The 19,908-nt window shown below is 39.6% G+C and overlaps 1 long non-coding RNA gene across 1 annotated transcript; it reads right to left on the minus strand.

The window, feature by feature from the left end:
* Nucleotides 1–1,985: 1,985 nt before the first annotated feature.
* On the minus strand, nucleotides 1,986–11,920 carry LOC143486131 (uncharacterized). Its single transcript, XR_013123140.1, has 6 exons — nucleotides 11,830–11,920; nucleotides 5,091–5,138; nucleotides 4,857–4,961; nucleotides 4,531–4,577; nucleotides 3,197–3,232; nucleotides 1,986–3,107 (listed from the first exon to the last, which is right to left on the minus strand). It is a non-coding gene; the product is annotated as an uncharacterized LOC143486131 (long non-coding RNA).
* Between the last annotated feature and the right edge of the window lie 7,988 nt (nucleotides 11,921–19,908).

Raw genomic sequence — 19,908 nt, forward strand, 5'->3', positions numbered from 1 at the left:
AACGCGGTTTTCAGTGGGTCTGATTCATTTTCATAATGAATGTTGAAATCACCCACAATTACAAATCTTTCAATTGTTAGGACTAATTCCGAAAGAAACTCAGCAAATTCCTTAAGGAATTCTGAGTAAGGGCCCGGTGGTCGATAGATGGTCACTAGTTTAAGCTTTTTTTTATTGCCTATGAGATTTATTGCCTGTTTCACCTATCAAAGCTTCGAATGAGTTAATAGAGGTAATAGAGGTATTAATGTTGATAAATTCGCCTTGAGCCCCCTAAGTCCGCCACTACAAGTGAGACAAATGAACCATTGAACCACAACTGAAATACATATATGGACATAAACAGATGGAGACTGCATAAACACAAACCTGAGGGAATCGGGCTGTAAGGTGACAAAAGGGTATGTAGATGAGTGCAATTCAGGGTGTGGCTTATATAAATTATGCCTTAGTGCTCCTGTTCTTAGGCTTTAGATGCTTGATCAATTATGCAATTCAGTGCTTCTTTACACATCATGGTCTATGTGAATTTAACATGTGCAGTTTTTATTTGATTTAATTCATTTTGCATTCTTAGATGGAATTCTCTTAGAAGATCATCCTGTCACACTGTTGTTCAGTACCTTTCTCAGTAGTGCTCAAAATACACACCCTAAAAACACAAGAGTCAACACAATATTCTGTTTATATTAATCCTTTAACTTCATAAACTTCTAATAAGAGGCAAAGCAATTTTATATTATAGCTAACAGTGACAATTCAAGGTGCTTCACATCAGACACTGAAAAATATTAAAGCTTATTACAGCCTGAGATCTATCACCTCAGGAGGTTCTTTGCCAATAAATAAAACTAAAATGTTACAAATGTTTTTAAAATATGAATATAAAGTTAACATTTAAAAAGAAATAAAGATATAAAACCCAAATTAAAATAAGAATAAAAAAACTAACATGCTGCGGACACAGAGCAAAATGTACAGATGTACAGAACACAATGAAAGTTTTACTGAAAAGAACAAGGAGGAACAGCTTGAGGAACAGGTCTGAGGAACGGGTCTAAGGAACAGGTCTAAGGAACAGCTTGAGGAACAGGTCTAAGGAACAGGTCTAAGGAACGGGCTGGTCGATGCCGTGTCTGCTGATTAAGTGTCCAATATACGTCACAGGCTTACCAGTCACCTGAAGAAGCTGGTGTGCTAAGCACAGGAGATGGGTGGGGTTCAATAGGAAGGTGAAATGAGGAACAGGTGGAGAAAATCATTTATTAACCCAGTGAGTGGGTGTATCATTAAAATATATTGGTCATATGTATCAAGCACAGTGTTAATGTTGAATAGCACCGTCGGAAGTTAGTTTTAGACTCTTAGGAGTGCAGTCTCAGTCTTATCTGAAAACCAGACAAGCTTGTCATGGATGCTGTGGCTCTCCAAAGCTGCAGAGAGTTTTTTTAAGCTACTATCATCTTTAAAACCTTTTTGATAAAAACAGGAGTTTAGATACAGGGCTATAGTTCTACAGCACAGCAGGGCCTAAATTAGGTTTGTTCATTAAAAGCTGAATAATAGCAATCTAACACAGGAAGGGACACATCTGGTAGACTATGACAAATTCATAACAGACTGTACTGCCGGGGTGATTTAGACAGAACTCTCAAAAATAAGACACAAGGAATTACAGACTTCTCCTTGTCAGATCCACTAGATCCTCCAAACTGATAGATTGGTAGTACAATGGGATGTGAAGTAGGTGAAGACAGGTCACAGGTTGGGAAGTGGACCTAATAGCCAATACCTTATCAGCAAAAATGAGAGAGATCTATTATAATCATGAAAGGAAAAATAGTGGTGAAAATGTTTTATATAGTATCAAATAAGTTATTGAAGACAACTGCTTGGGCTTCCACAATACACTGAAAGAGGATTGGATTATAATAATAATAATAATAATAATAATAGATTTTATTTGTAATGCACTTTTCATTTTATAAAATCTCAAAGTGCCACAACAAGGGCAAACCTCAATCACAAAAAATAAAACATCAGTCATCAAATATGTATATAAAAATAATAAAAATATAAAATATGTCAAGAGCTATATGCCTTTTTAAAAAGATAAGTCTTAAGAAGAGCTTTAAAAGTGTCCTGGCTCTGCGCAGACCTAAGCTGGACTGGGAGACAGTTCCAGAGTTGTGGCGCCACTGAGCAAAAGGCTCGGTCCCCCATAGGTCGAAGCCTAGTGGGGTCACCTGGAGGAGCTGCCTGAGGAGGGTTGCAGAGGAACTTGGTGCAGTTTTAAAATAAAGTTGGGTATCGTCAGCATAGCAATGAAAGGACAACCCATGTTTACTGATAATTTGTCCAAGGGGTAACATGTAAATGATAAAAATAATTGGATATTCTTATGGTGTAAGCAACACCGTTCTAGTCCAGCATTTGTTTAATAATCATTCAGCAACACTGCTGTCTAAGAGGAGATATCATCCAGGTGGCTCCATTTGTGGCCTTTAAACAAAAATGAATCACAAGTTTTAAAATATATTTTCAGACTAAATATTGGAATTAAATTTTATGTCTCTCTAACTGGTTTGGGGATCCAGAATCTGAAAGTAATTGGAGTGGCATTTAAACTGTCAGTGTTTACAATATCATAGACTGATCTGATTATTGATCAGGTTATTGGGTTAGACACTCTCATAGACCAAATCTGCTTGGTAAATGGCAGGTTGTATATTCTCATAGACTGAATCTGCTTGGTTAGTGGCAGTGTCAACACTCTCATAGACTGAATCTGGCTCGTTAGTGGCAGTGTCAACACTCTCATAGACTGAATCTGGCTGGTTAGTGGAAGGGCTGACATCATCATAGTCTGAATCTGATTGGTTAGTGGAAGGGCTGACATCATCATAGTCTGAATCTGATTGCTTAGTGGCAGATGTGAAATTCTGATATAGTGAATCTGATTGGTTAATGGTTGGGATCAGATTTTCGTAGACTGGATCTGCTTCACTGATATTGGTATCAAAACCCTGATGATCAGATTCTGATTGGTTGGTCTTTTTTCTTGATTGGTGAAAAGAGAAAGGCAGTTTGTTTTCATGTCCTTTTGTCTGAAATGAAAGATTAAAAACTTTGAGTTCCAACATTTAATGAAAAAGTTTGATAAAGTTGGAGAACATTGAGAGAGATTTGTACTCACCTTATCCATAATACATTCTGATTCTTTCAACACCACCTAGTTATATAAAAACAGGAACAGCAAATACAGATGGTGCCTTGTACATACACACTCAATCAACACTTGTATATATTGACTGAATATAGTGAGCATTTCCATATATTGATTGATATATGTGGATTGTGCGACAAACACACACACACATATTCCAATATATTTTGTTTATTGCATTCAATTGTGCTGTGTGTATATGTATATTTGTATGTGTGTGCGTATGTATGTGTGAAATTTGTCCTCCACATTTAACCATCTGTGCAGTTAGAACACACACACACACTAGTGATTACTAGGGGGCTGTGGATCACACATGCCCAGAGCGGTGGGCAGCCCTAGCCCAGTGCCCGGGGAGCAGTTGTGGTTAAGTGCCTTGCTCAAGAGCACCTCAGTCATGGCCTCAGGCCTGGGAATCAAACCCACGACCCTCTGGTCACAACACCAGTTTAAGGCATTGGAGTCTGTTGTTTTTATGCCATGCTAGTGTACAAGTTTGAACACTAAGTGGTTTCAAAAGCACCAGGTGTACATAGAGATAGGGAAGCACACAGCTAGCTAATGAGGTGGATTCACTGTGATATCTTTAATGGAACTTTTTAAATGTTTATGTATTATATCTTAACACTACATTGTTTTGATCTCCCACTAATGGCGGCTTGCATCAACTGATATGACACAATTCTGTTGCACTGCAGCAGTGCAAATCGTCCAGTTGTTTAGATATATTATGCTCATCTCTTTAGAGTCTGAACTTGGCCCAGTCAAGGATACCGTAGGCCTGTTACCCTGGTCCTGTTAATCCGCGCTCACTAGCCTACTTGCTATCGCGCTGCACCTGCAACTTTGTGACTAGTAGTAACTGCCTAATTATTATAGATATGAAGAGAACAAAGTCGCATCAGCCTGCAAAACAGCACAAAGTAGGGTGCAATGTATTCAGTCCGCATGCTTCAACTGCGTCAATTGACACATCTCGCTGTTCTAGATATAGACTGCTGTATCATGTACACAACTATTGTAAATCAGCATTTGTCTTAGTTTTTCAACTAAGCATGCTAAATAAATAAAAGTCCATTTTTTTCAGATTTTTCTTACAAACGCATATTGTCATGACGAAAAATTGTGATGTGCATCAGATGTTCTAGTGTTAACCTGACATCTTCCAGGTTAGAATTGTTTTTAAGACATTAATTAATTACTCCCTCTAGTGGTGTGACTGTGGTAAGGCAAAGCTTTTACAATGTGGTGCTCATTTCACTGCTAAAGCTGTTAATATCTGATCCAAGTCGACCAGGACTCACCTTATGGTGATGTGAGGCATCGTAGAAACTCTGGTTTGTAGGTGAGTCTGAGAATGAATGTTAACATTAGACCACAAATCAATAAATGACAAATATAATGTAAAAAATTAATACATGACATTAATCACTTGACATAAAAATGACAAAATTCTGATTCCTATGTATTTATATTTGAGCATTCCTCATGCATGTCCATTTATAACCAGCAGAGGGCAGCAACAAGCTGTCACTATTATACCCCATATGGTCTAATAAACAGTATCAATAATTATGTGTAAACTTTTGCTCTGTAATTTTGCATGCCTCTATTTGTGTGTGTTTGCTACCTTTTACTATCTTTTTCTTCCTCTTTAGTTTTCCCAGCCTTTTTAAGCTCACCAGAAGAGTGATTATCAGTACAGTCCAAACCACAAACAGCAAAATCAAGGATTCTAGTAAAGTATTAATGAGCAGAACAGAAAATGTACCTCAGTAACTGGTAGAACAGTAGACCCCACATATAACATGTAGAATTATCATCATATATACATAAAACACTGTCTTATCTGTAAGTTATGTACCCATGTGTGTTTGTCTTGTAAGTTGTCCTTGAGTGTCCTGAAAGGCACCTATAAATGAAATGTATAAATAAATTTATAAAAACACATGCTACTGTTTTGTTATTAAGAGACTGGTGTAATCTGGTTACATCAAGTTTTGTTGTCACAGCAGGACAGAACCCCCTCAAATTCCATAACACGAAATAACACAAATGTAGTTGAAAAGCTCACATACACTATACAGGCCTTTTATAGTGCCTATAGGCATTTTTTTGTGTTTTGTGTCACTGTGTTATAGTTGTAGGACTACAGATGGTACAAAGGTAAAGTTGAACATCTGTGCTATGCTGTTCTGCTGTGTTTGTAATGTGTGTATGAATGAGTTTGTGAGTGGGAGGTGATGGTACAGAGGGAACACTGAGACCTCTCTGTCAGTTCTATGGCAGACAGGGCTGTGGAACAGTAGGTTGTGTGATCTGCACCCAAGCCTAGACTGTTATTTCACTCTTAACGATATTATAATTGGTTTAGGTAAGTCTGTGGTGAGGTTTCTACATGGCCTTCCAGTTAGGTTTGAAATACAGTTTGCTTTGATATCGACTAAAACACAGCAGTAAACAGTTTTGTGTAAAAAAAAGATTCAATATGGTACAGATATGCATGTGGAACTAAAAATTATATTACACATGCAACTTTGATTTTGTCAAAATCCAGTATTACTAAAGATTCATTTAGACACTCACTTTATTATTCTCAGCTGTTCCTGGTCTGTCCCCTTGTTCATTGGTGTACTTAAGCCCCTAGTTGGTGTACTAGTAATCATGTTTTGCTTTCTATTTGTTCATCATATATCCTGGATTTGTGCATTTGTTCCTCAAAAGTAGACTGTTTTAAGACCCTGATAATAGATGTGCCCTCAATCAGGCATGAAAATGGGTCAGGGGTTAAAAAGGTGAGAAGACCGGGGGCGGGGCATGTGACGTCATTGGGATAGGGCGACGGGGCGTTGACATGTGGGGGGGCGTTGACATGTGACGTCATGGGGATACGGCGACAGGGGGGTGGCTGCTGGTGTACGGGGGTACAGCGACAGGTGATGCCAAATATTACGGAGCCCGTAAGGTGACATCATGTAAAAAATATAGGCTAATAACGCGTGGCCACGACTTACTAATGGGTGTGAACGAGATAATTAACGCATGCGAACAAGATAATTAAGTATTACTTTATATAAAGCCAGGTTTACCTTCCTTGGGCAGTCAGTTCGCGAACATCCCTGGCATCTGCTTGCTTTGCTGTGAAAAAATAAACTTTGTTGCCGCGTGTGAAAGGCGACATTAGTATCTCGTTTCCACGCGTTATTATTTTTTTACATGATGTCACCTTACAGGCTCCGTAAAATATTGTAGCGTCGGCCCAATGGGGGACGGCACTACTTTCCCATGAGCCCCTGCGGCTCCGGTTTTGGTTCATGTTATATGTAATGCTATGATGTGTGTTATTGATTATGTATCTGATTATGTGTGTGTTATGTAGTTTAAGCCACCCTGTATTAGTTTATGTAGTTGTGCATTGTCTGAATCAACCTGCCATGTGTGTGTGATGTTACTGTGCTAATGACCTGCCCTCATGTTTCATGTCTTATTGAGTTTGTTCCACGTGATCATTCCCCAACAGTCTGATTGCGATTGATAGGTATTTGAATAAAACCAGTCTGTTTTGTCAAATGGATCGGTTTACTGCCTCTCCTTCCTGTACCACGCCACAATATAGTGAAATCCATAAAAAAACATTTTTTTGACTGTCTTGGATTCAATGTATGGAGCCAGATCGAAAACGCGAGAAGCCGCTTTCGCCATTCCAGATGGCTCAGTCAAAACCATTAAATCCTAATAAACCAATAAATACAACAGCGGCGAAAATGAGTGTAAAAATACCAGGGTTCACGTGTTTTAATTTTCTAACATGGGCTAAAGCACAGGGCAGACTCAAACGACAAGAGTTTACAACTTCATCTTCAACCTTTTCAGCCCTGGTGCGAATGTTATCACACGTCCCTAGATTCACCAGTTACAACTACAGACACATTAGAAAAAAAATCTTGTTTCTTATTTTATGTCACCGTTAACTACACGGGGTTGACGCGAACTTAATGGCTTATCTATCTACCTATTTATCACAAGAGCTTGTGGCTCTGACAGTATTCAACGCTGTAGCGAACGGCAGTAACTTTGTTTTACCGCAAAATATGAAAACGATTGAAACCATTAATAACCCAATTAAATCCACTGGTAAATGTACGAACTGGTAAATGTAGTAGTAAATGTATGATGTGGTAAATGTAGTGGTAAATGTACGCTCTTCTGCCTTGTCCCCGGTGTAGCACTAGGTCCTGCTTCTCGTCCCGCTTAGCAGTAAATGAATAACCTGAATGAAGAACGTTGGTATGATTGAAACGCTATTTGGCCTCTATGAAGGTTCGGGGCGGAAACTGCTGGCCACGGTGTCATTGAAATTGCTGATTTCGGAAGTGCTCTGTTTGCTTATTAAGTCAATATGATAATTAAAATATATACATATAATCTCCCGACCCCCCCCCCCTCCCAACAAAAAACTCATCGGATCTACACGATTCACGTAGGTCACCCTTTTCAACTTCAAAACGGCGAATTTCGCCGAAAGGTGACAGATTTTCATGCCTGCTCAATAAATCTCAATCTTCTCAGCATACGTCTCTGTCTCTCAGTCACTCCGCTTTGAACAGTGAACAGATCACAACCATATTCATATAAATGGAAAGAAAAAAAATTGCAGTGGAAAACAATGATTAGTTTGCTAATGCTCATAATCTTATATGAATCACAGAAAACTGCAGGCAGGAAGACCCAGACGGTTCATTTGTGAAGAAGTGAATGCTACTGTAAAATGCTAAGTGCAACATCTCAGCTGAATGGCAAATGTGGTCATAGTATGAGGAGACAGTTATAGAAAACAGAAGCTCTTCACACATTAACAGAGTGCCCAGAAACGGCTGTACTTCCTGTATCTCTCTGTCCTGGGGTGGAACAGTGTGAGTTCTGCTTCTGTCACAAAACATTTCTGTCAGACTGTCAGACAGTGTTTAAAAGCATCACACTGTATGTACACCATCTGTAATGATATAAGATCACGTAAGGTGACACACTGCTCATACTGTGGAAGGAGGGACTATTGTTAATAATATAAAAATAGTAGTTGACCACAGTAGAAGACATGTTGAAGCTTGTACCACCTGCTGTCTGTGACCAATCACAACACCACCAGGGAGGCTTGAGCGGCAGTTATAAAGCATGATGATGCATGTTCACAAAACCTTCATAAGCTCAGTGTGCTACCGTATATTTGGTAACATCAGGATTGAGGGAGTAACCATAACAAAACTTACAGTATGCTAACAATTATGTTAAGACTCAATACATTAGGGGTCATGGAGGGATGTGGTTAGAAATTCCAGTGCCATTTGGAATAACTGGAATCTGCTGTATGATGCTAAAGACCAAAATCACAGTATTACAGTATTACAGCACTGAACAGAGCTCATAGGACTTAAACACATGGCCTTATACAGAAGATTTTAACATTCACATTCAGAATGTGTGCACCGCAAAGTGGTTACCAAATTTATATTTAGCTGAGCCTCTATCCTGTTGCATGCGTTTCTTCTGAGTGAGTCACTGATGTAGGGTAGGGGAACACAAGCTACACACTACGGAGGGGGGAGGCTTGATCAGAGGCGGGCCCCAAGGAAAGGATTGGAAATGTAAATGTAAAATGTAATGTAAAAACAAAAAAAATAATAAATCTTAAGATCAGCTGCGATGTTAGTAACTGCTCTAAAAACAAACAAACAAAAAACATACAATTTTATCCAATCACCTTCCTTGATGGGCACCAAAAGCTTTAAGCTTGCTGGTTTGAGCAGTGTTGCCAATTTAGCTAATTTGTTGCTATATTTAGCGACTTTTCAGACGCCTCTAGCGACCTTTTCTGGTGTTATTGGAGACTGTTGAAGACTCTGAGGTGAACACACAATTTCTTCAGTTACTGTCTTCAGCGAGCAGAGGGTGCTGCGTTGAGCCCAATCCCACAACACTCAGAGTGCTCAGTCTCAGCGCAGATCCACACCGCAAATTTTCATTTAGCGACTTCTAGCAACGTTTAGAACCACAATATACATGATGTGGTTGTTAGCAAGGTGGGAGAGGATGCAGATGGCACTGTTAGCACAAGGACACACGAGGCTCCATCTGCAGTAGCTAGCATTAGCAACTAGCATTAGCATTGGTGGTTAGCATTAGTAACTAGCATTAGTCATTAGCATTAGTAACTAGAGTTAGCATTGGCAATTAGCATTAGCAACTTGGTGACTAGCATTAGCATTAGATTTTTTTCACGTTTTGTCCACGTTTGTCGGTCGTGCCAGTCATAATTTTAGATGTGTGTGTGTGTGTGTGTGTGTGTGTATGTGTGTGTGTACTCACACACTGTTCTGTATTGTTCTGAAACAATGAAAATATATAACATCACATAGGGCAGGGATGTCAAAGTCAAATACACAGAGGGCCAAAAAACCAAATTTGCTACAAGCCGAGTGCCGGACTGGTTCAATATTTATTAAAACATATTGAAATGATTGCACATAGCCTATTGAACCAAGACCTAAGAGAGTGTATATTATTTAATGCTTAAATGAATAAAGCAATATTTTCTTATGGATCTGTCAGTAATTTCAAGAAAAAACATTTTTCAACAAGCAAACAGATAAAAGCAAACTTCCTTCAAAGAAAACAGGTCCTGTACATTAAGTAATAATGTAATAAAGTAATAAAGGTTTGAAAAGTGCTGGAATTTAGGCTAAATGACTTGAAAATGCTTGAAATTGTAACTACTTGGTTTCACAACAAATATCTATCTATTAACTGTAATTCTAGGACGAAACATGAGAGAACATGAAGACGTTAAGATTGGGCGTTTTGAAAATAAACAACGATTAAATAATGTGAATAAAAAGCGATTTATTTCAAACCATTTTGAGTATATGTATAAATATTTAACTTAATTAAGTTTAATGTGCTGGGAAATATTGAAATGGACCTTGAAAGTGACATACAAGTGCTTTAATTCCACCTTGTTTAGGTGTATGAACCCTGCAAACATGACTTTGTTCATTGCGCTGAGGCGCAGCACGCGCGAAGTTACAAAATTCGAGAGGTGCACGACATCGCGAATCAACAGCGCACAAGGCATTCACGCATGGGCAGAGCCACTGCGATTACGTCATTTTCGCCGCACGGACCCTCGCCGCTTGTGTGCTGCAGTGACTTCGCGGGCTACCATTGTGAGGAATGTAGTGTTTGTGCGTGCAAAACACCAGCGGGCGGCTGTAGCCTACGGGCCGGTTCTAATAGTAATTAAATATCATCCAGGGGGCCATAGATAATCAATTCGTGGTCCAGATCTGGCCCGCGAGCCTTGACTTTGACATATGTGACATAGGGTGAGGGAGTATTGATTTGGTCATTATCAATACATCTCAGTGTTTGAGCTGAAATAAACATAGTGGCGCTTATTAAATATGATAGATGTGTAACATCACAGATATATAAAGCCAGTCATAGTGCCTACCTGTTGCTGACAGGTACTGACTGTGTGGACCCAGACTGTACTGACAAGAGTGTTTCCAGGGAGTTTCTATTTTAACTAATGACGGGACTCGATTCCCCCGTTATAAATTATTTGCTATAGGAGGATAAAACCTGTTTTGTTTTTATTTCCTACTTAAACTAGTAAGTTAGTTGCTCCATGTGAAGCAACACATATTCACAATAATCATTTGATTGTATTTGTGTGTCGAGGTACTATATTTTATATAGTATCAGTGTTTTAGAATATTAACGATTGCTAATATTTATTTATATAGCACCTGAAACACAACTGAGGCTAACCAACATTAAGATTAAATACATTTTTAAATACAAAAGTTTATATAGGCCTACCAAATAACCTGTAATACAATATAACAATACCAGTCAGATGTAGCACTAGCAGACGTAGGAGATGCAATGGAACATGAACCTGCAGAGTTTCTGCAAGGTATGACGTGAAATGTGCCATATTTGTCAATTGTGATTTTTCACCACAATCAAAACTTGTCCTCCACATTTACCCATCTGTGCAGTTAGAACACACACACACACACACACACACTAGTGATTACTAGGGGGCTGTGGTGCACACATGCCCAGAGCAGTGAGCAGCCCTAGCCCGGTGCCCAGGGAGCAGTTGGGTTTAGGTGCCTTGCTCAAGGGCACCTCAGTCATTGCCTCAGGCCTGGGAATCGAACCCACAACCCTCCGGTCACAAGACCAGTTCCCTACCATAGGACCATGACTGCCCCATGATAATGCCATCCCATTCAGAGCTTTAAAAACCAGCAATAAAATAATAAAATCAACCCCAAAATTTCACTGAAAGTCAGAAAAACAGTGATACATTATCATAAATATTATAGCAATGATATTAATAGAGTTAATTTGTCATCTATGCAAAATGTACTTCTTGTAATCACTAACAAGGTCCTGCAAACCTGTTTAGATCAGGACCTCTGGAGTCCTGGACATGGAGACCTCCTGCCACACCACTATATCAGCCTGCTGGATCAGCTGATCACCACCTGAACTAGTAATGTGATGATAAAGTGAGAAGGAAATGGACAACTCACCTGGACATAGACTGGACAAGAGGAGTATAAGAGTCCTTGTGATGATCTGGGGGTTTGGAGCTCAGTGTGAACTGTGTGTTATATATCTGACACTTCCTCATTCAGCTCTCATCACTGCTTAAACCAGAGAAGAGTGTGAAAACCAATCTCAGTCTAGATCTGGAGTTTTGTTATTTGATGATTGCACATAAACACTCCAGCTAACAGAAACAAAAGACAAAACTACACTAATTATCTTTCATAAACACCATAAAACCCCAAGAAACACCAGTTCCTTCACCAGTATTTACTGTGTGTATGCAATTTTACATCAACAATTATTTATTCATTAAGAAGCACATGCAGGGCACCATGAGTGAGTTGAGCAGCAAGTACTTCTACACAGCACTGTCACTACTACATGGAACCTCCACTCTTCTACACAGCACTGTCACTACTACATGGAACCTCCACTCTTCTACACAGCACTGTCACTACTACATGGAACTTCCACTCTTCTACACAGCACTGTCACTACTACATGGAACTTCCACTCTTCTACACAGCACTGTCACTACTACATGGAACTTCCACTCTTCTACACAGCACTGTCACTACTACATGGAACTTCCACTCTTCTACACAGCACTGTCACTACTACATGGAACTTCCACTCTTCTACACAGCACTGTCACTACTACATGGAACTTCCACTCTTCTACACAGCTCTCACTCTTCTGCACAACACTGTAGAGCACATGTGTCAAAGTCAAGGGCTCTCAAGTTTTTAATTCATTTGAGAGTGTGAGAGTCGGTGGCGAACGTAAGTTGTTGAGCGGGGGGGGGGGGGGGGGGGTTGTAGTTGTATTTCGCGATCGATCGCCAGTGGAGGTCGAGATATATATATATGGATCAGAGGTAAATAAACTAGATTTTTTTTATTTCGCCGTGTGAAATCGGAAGTGTGGCGTGTGAAGACGGTCAAATGCGTGTCACGCTCAATGCGTGAGACTTGAGAACACTGGTGTTAGCTTATCAAAAAAAACAATGTGTGTCAGCCTGGGCAAGACTATCAGTTATTAATCAATGTTAATAAAGACAGCTCTCATGCACAACACATAACTTTGTATGTATAAACAAATCTTGAAGATTATCTAAACATAGTTGAACACAAAAACACTGAGAAGATTTTAGCTAAAACTTAGTTAAGTCTGCAGTTCAAATAACTATGCCCTTTTATAAACTATACCCAGCAGTTAGACTCTCACGTGTTGAGGATTTTGAGTGGTCTTCGCTGGTTTCTGCAATCTATCACAGGTTCCTCGTTGATAAAAAGCGACATCGTGCAGGTGTGCTGAGAATTGTCCTTCTGGATATGAAGTTCAGGAATGTGAGTCTGCTCCAAGGTTTAACAACAGGGAATTGATAACGTTGATCAGTTGAACACAGCCTTTCTTCCATTGAAGCAAGCTTGTTCAATCTATTGCCAGTGGTACTGCCACCTGCTGGTTTGACATGGTACCTACTGGGGTGACCTGCAATAGTCGCCGATTCAACTATAGTCGACTATGAACGTCATAGTCGAATGTACCATTCTAACTGCATGGGGGTGCAAGGATGCAGCTAAGCATTAGTTGTTACATGAAATGTCTTTGTTTTCGTTATATATAGCATTTTGTTAAATAAAATCATCCTAATTTCTGTTAATAAATATTTTAAAATGATGTTTGCGCATTAACAATAGGCATGTTCCTTACTACACATTAATAAATCACACCCTGCAGTTGCACAATCCAAACAAGCGGAGCTGAACACGCTACAGAATACGTAGCATCTGCCGAGATTATAATGAAGCAATAATACACGAGAGGGAGTGCTATAACATGTAATATTGGCACTGCTGTGCAGCACAGCAGTGCCAATATTACACGTTATAGCACGAACCTCGAGTGTATTATTGTGATTATACCACAGTACCATTATTGCTGTTTATTGAAAGATTTTGAGTTAAAGAGGACGAGAAAATATGACCTGTTTGGTTAAAATATTCCCCCAGTTAAAATAGTTCCATTCAATGGCCCGCTGCTAAACGTACACAACACTGGAACAGCCTTACCCAATAAATATTATGGAGGTAAATATACACTAAAACAACTGTTGATAAAGTTGTATTTATTAAAAATAAATTATTGACCATCCACGGCTGATTGGAGGTTCGTTCAGGTATCTGTTCAGTCCAGCTCTTAAACCAACGAAGCTGCTGATGCCATATAACTCTCCCTTCACGTTTCTGATGGATCCATAAAACGTCGTAAAAGCTGATTCATTTCATTTTTGTTGATAATACTAAAATCGACTGCAATGTCGTTGCTCTTTAACCAGGATGTAAATACATTAAGAGCCCAGGATGTTTGTTTTACGGTATTGATTTCGTTTCTCTGCATTTCCAGCTCATCCAAATCATTGTTTGTAAGCGTGACAAACCTTGGCTCATTGGAGGAATCAGGCTGGTCATTTATAGCTTCATCCTCCAATTTCTGATCGAAACAAATAGTTTCGAAGCCAATAGATTTAACAAACTCCCTGTAATTCATTTTGATAATGTTGCTGCTTGTTTGTAGTTGCGCTGTTTGGCTTGTAAACACTGCTTCGTTGCTAGGTTACCTGTATGTGGCGGAGTAATACATGGAGAGCTTCGGTTACAGTGCTATAACATGTAATATTGGCACTCCTAGATTGCCTCTGTAGGGTTACATTGTAGGGTCGGAACTAACTGTGGTATAATGGCTACTAAAAAACTTCAAAAGTATTTTGAAAAAGATAAAGATGAATCAAAGTAAAGAAGTAAAGTTATGTCATCAACGTCTTTCATTTCGCACAACAACAACCAACATGGCATACCATTTAAAACGCGTAAGGCGAAAAAAAAAAAAGGTTACGTGAACCTTTCCTTATATTTTTTTGCTGTTGTGTGGCAATTTTTTTAGTATTTTCAGGCATGCATATTTTATTTAAAATATTTTTGACATTTTGCACAGTGCCTGTCTGACAGTTCGATATGCGCAATGCGCACTGACGGTTAATGTTCTCTAACGTTTCAAAAAAAAATAAATAAGTAAATAAATAAAAGCTGAATAAAGCCAACCTACCGTGTTTATTCATTTATCTGAATGTTTTAGGTTTTTACTTTGAGGAGGAAAAAAGTCCTGAATGAGAACGGGATCCCGTTTAAATAAATAAAATAAAAATAAACCCGATTCGACTATTAGTCGACCAAAGGGAAAAGCTGACGAATCAGACTCGACTATGAAAATCCTTAGTTGAATACACCCCTAGTACCTACAGCACTCTCACTCTTTGTAATGCAGCTCGCACTGCGGAGCGAGAGGACGGACACAATTGCTGAGAAGAGCGAGATTTATTCAGGGGAATACCATAATCATCGTCCGATAACCAGTCCGGGTCCATAACGGGAGGGCAGTCCGAGAAACACGTGTACACGGGCATCACAAAGACAGGGGACACGAGTACATACAATGAATCAAAAAACAGGAACACACAACGGCCAAGTACAATGAACAAACAGTCAAAACAATCGACGAGGGACAAGGGACACTCAGGGACTATATATACACAGAACACCAAACAGGGAACAGGTGAGTGCAATGACACGGGGGTGTGGTATCAAACAAGGAATCACGGAGACAAACGAGCAGGGCAGGATAAACAGGCAAGGAGCACAGACAAGAGGGAACCCGGAATGACAGCTAAGGGAGGGGGCGAGGCCATACGTGACACTCTTCTACATAACACTTCCACTGTTCCACACACACTTTCCTGTATTTTTTTTAAATGTCTATGAATACAGTAATCCATTAATTCATGGGAATATACCTACTGGCAGAAACCCAGTAGACTCCATAACAGGTTTTTTTGCAGCTGCTAAGACCCAAGACCCTTATAGCACAATTTTTGAAAACACTAACCCATGTAGCCCATCTATTGAACCGGTGCGCTAAACCTTAAGCAGATTCTCTGCATTACACTCATTTAGAAATTCTTAAACACACTTTTTGCAAAACTTTAAACATAGTTCTTAAAATAAGTCATTACATAAATATACTCAAAATAATTAGCTTTTTCATCACATTATTTAATTATTTGTTTATTTTCAAAATACCCAATCTTAACGTCTTCACGTTCTCTAATGTTTTGTCCTGGAATTACAAGAGGTTAACATAATACAAGAGAAATGGGGGGTATTCCACGAAGCGAGCTAACTCAGTAAGCCGGGCTTTTTAAGACAAGCCTGGCTCATCTTGCTCAAATTCGGTTCCACCAAAGAGGCTAGACTTGAGCCTCGCTCAGTTACTACAGCAACATATACGTTTGAACAAACCTGCTCCGTACCAGGCTAGAGTTGAGGCTTAGCTTAGCAGGACCGCTTCTGTTGGCTGAGCAGCGTGATGTCAGTCTCGCCATCTGGGAAACTGAATTGAAGAACAAGGTTCTGCTGCAATTCTATCCATTAAATTGCTGTGGATGTAGCATATCATATCTTTATACATTTAATTAAGTACTGTAATCATTATGTAACGTTTCAAGGGCGGGGATGACGCACATGCAGATATTCAAATGATTTTATTTAAAATCCTATGAACCTATGAGAGCTAACGAGTAATATGGTAAGTAGACAAAGAAAACATACACTAGACTAAACGGCTAACAAAACCATAAGCAAACCGAACTAACATGAGCCGGCCAGAAAACTACAAAACACTAAACTGAAACAGAGAGCCAACATGGCGAGGGAGACACATACACAACGCACAATGAAAAAACCAGGAAGTAACGACGGGGAAAATGGTGACTAATAGGAGGGATATACTAACAGGGCAAGGAATAAGGCAAACGACTACACCAGACTACAGGAACGAAACTAGGAATAGATACAGAGACAGAGAGACTAGCAAACAATACAAGATTAAGCCAGGACAGATTACTTGGAGCTGGGAGACTGGGCAACAAGGAGAACCATGATGGTTAACTAAAACTAGGTGGGAGATAGACAACAAGAACATGCACACGATAGCAGGGAATTCAAAGACCACGATCAGGCAAACAGGGAGGTACTCACATACAAGACCACAAAGACCGACACGGGAGTGAAACACCACAGGGTTTATATACACAGAAAACAAGACGGTGAAGCGAAACTCGGGTGTGTGCACTAACGACAAGGGCGTGACAGACAGAGGGTAAAACAAATGAGAACGGGGAAGCTAGGCGGGACCAGGGAGGAGGGAGGGGCTGGACGTGTCATATTAGTTTGCAATGATTGCAGGTTATTATTATCAAAATTTAATAATTATTTTTCCAAATGCAATTTATATTTCGATCTTCAGAGTACATATTCATTGTTAATCATTGAGGTTTCTGCACATTTTAATGTATTGGTTTAATCTTAACAAATTCAGATCAGTGTAAAATGGAATACAGTGTCTAATCGCAGTAATGGCCAACAAACATACATTAGCATAAACTCTATATCACAAAAATACAATTATTTGTACCTGAGTATTAATAATAACTGAGTAATTTAGGTAAAGATACTTTTAGGTATATATTTATCCCCGTACTTCCTCTTTTGTGTTCAAATTACAAGCAAATCATATCACTCCGCAATTCACATATGTTCAGTATAAATAATGTAAATGTGTGGTTAACTTAATGGTGCAAAAGGGAAATGGACACAGACAAACACCTTACCAAGATTTTCATACAGGTGATACAAATAATCCAAAATGTAAGCTATAAAAAGAGCAGCTAACAGCGAAGGCTGAAGGCTGATTGACCATGGCATGCCCATTTGTAGAGAATCCAGTAGATGAGGGAGCGTGTGTAGTGCACAGAGCATTCATGCTACCAGCCCCAGTCATTCCAGGACAGGACAGATCCACTGGGCTTTCCGTATGATTACTTATTTGAGCGTTACAGGTTCAGAAGACACAGTATTATATATCTTTGTAAATTACTGGGGCCATATATTGAGAAGACCACTAGACGTAGTAAAGCTCTTACCAAACCTCAAACGGTCTGTATCACTTTGCGCTTCTTTGCCAGTGGCGCATTTCTGTACAGTCTGCCACGAAATTCCAAAGGTTTACCTTGCGCTTAAGCGCTTCCTTAATATATTCATTAAATTCCCTGGTCACAGAGGCATCCTTCCCTTTTTCAGAACAGCAGTAACTTGGAGTTAAATTTATATGACTTTAACAGATGCTCTTATCCAGAGCACTTACCGAAGTGCTCTGTATTCATCTTGATCAACTATTTCATGCTAAAATTAATTTAATTCAAAATGAATTGAATTCTCCAGGATTTCCAAATGTCATTGTGTCACGGTGAGGCGGCCCCCTACCGGTCGCCTCCGTCCACAGCGGCTGTTGTTGTTGTTTTGTTACGTCGTGTGCGTCCCTCAGGTGGGCGGAGCCCGTGATCCGTCTCACCTGAGGGTCGTTTGTTTGCCTATATATCTCTTGTCTTTGTACCAGTTGACCGCTGGTCATTATATCCTTAATTCGGATCTACTCACGGGTTTTTGGTTTGCGCACTTCTTCATTAAACCATCCTTTTTCCCTGAGACTTGGCGTGATCGCTTCCTTTTTGTTCGCACTCCCTGCCCGTCACACATTGGTGCTATAGACTGCACTCACATCAGGATAAAGGCTCCATCTGGACCCATGGAAGCAGACTATGTGAACTGAAAATCATTTCACAGCATCAATGTACATGTACATGTTTTGCCTACCCAACAGAAATTGTAAAGCCTGTCGCTCCATGGGTTTGAACAACTTTCACCCTTTGTCACTTCTGCCATTGTTCTAGATGGTTTGCACTAGCCAATTTCTATTCTCCAACACTGAGGCAAAATGGCCCGGCTCTGTGCATGATTCCAGGATATTTCGTGCCTCCTCACTGGCACAGAGGTTTGCCCAAGGTAAGAATACTCCAACCATACAAAATAGTGCAGATTTGGCCTCAGTGTTTAACTCTACTCCTTATAATCGTAGGTGCTTTTCCTGGCTTACTGCTTGGGGATAGGGGTTACCCCTGCCAACCTTTTCTCCTTACCCCATATGCAGACCCTACAACAGATGCTGAGAGGAGGTTCAATCGTGCACATTCAAAGACAAGGGCATGCATTGAGATGGCATTTGGACAGTTAAAGAGCAGATTTAACTGCTTGCGCCATCTCAGAGTGACCCCTGAGAGAGCCTGTGACATTATAGCAGCCTGTGCAGTTTTGCACAATGTGGCAATACTGCAAAAAGAAGAAATGCCAAGAGTGCAGTTGGAGCAATGGGAAGACTATATTTTAATTGCAGACCACATGGATGGTAGAGCTGTGAGGGACATGTATGCAAACACTTACTTTAGTTAAGGGAATATTTTGTTTGCATTTGTTCATTAACACAAAACAAGACACCTTTTTTTGGAAAGAGAAATTTATTAATTGTCTTGCTGAGCCTGTGGACAGAAGAAACTTTGATTTACTTATCTTGCAAAAATAAGCATATTAAAGTGAGACATTTTTCCTCACTTTGCTCACTGGTCTTGGTTCAATAGGCTATGTGCAATCATTTCAATATGTTTTAATAAACATTGAACCAGTCCGGCCCTCGGCTTGTAGAAAGGTATGTGGACCTAAAAATACAGCTTTTATCTCAATACTGACCAAATTGAATCGAAATCTGTGCAGGCGAAAGTATTTTACTAGACCGCGGAAAATAGGTAGTCATAATTGACATTTGTGTATTAAACGTCACTGTATCTAGCAACTTTTGGCTAAAAGCGGCGTCTCGGTTTAACTCGTTCTCTCGTAATTCGGTTTAACAGTGTTTTCTTGAAATCGGTACTGATACCAGTGTTGTGTAGTTTAATATCTCATTGTTTTCTGATATTACTTGTTGTTAAATGGTAAAATAGTTTAACATCACTTCGAATTAGATTAACATACTGAGGGCTAGCCTACAGGGTTTCACTGAATGTATGACTGGACATACAACACGGATGTGAGAAAGTCAACAAGTTGGTCTT

Source organism: Brachyhypopomus gauderio, unplaced genomic scaffold (genome assembly GCF_052324685.1).
Source record: "Brachyhypopomus gauderio isolate BG-103 unplaced genomic scaffold, BGAUD_0.2 sc44, whole genome shotgun sequence".
In the NCBI taxonomy this organism is placed as follows: Eukaryota; Metazoa; Chordata; class Actinopteri; order Gymnotiformes; family Hypopomidae; genus Brachyhypopomus; species Brachyhypopomus gauderio.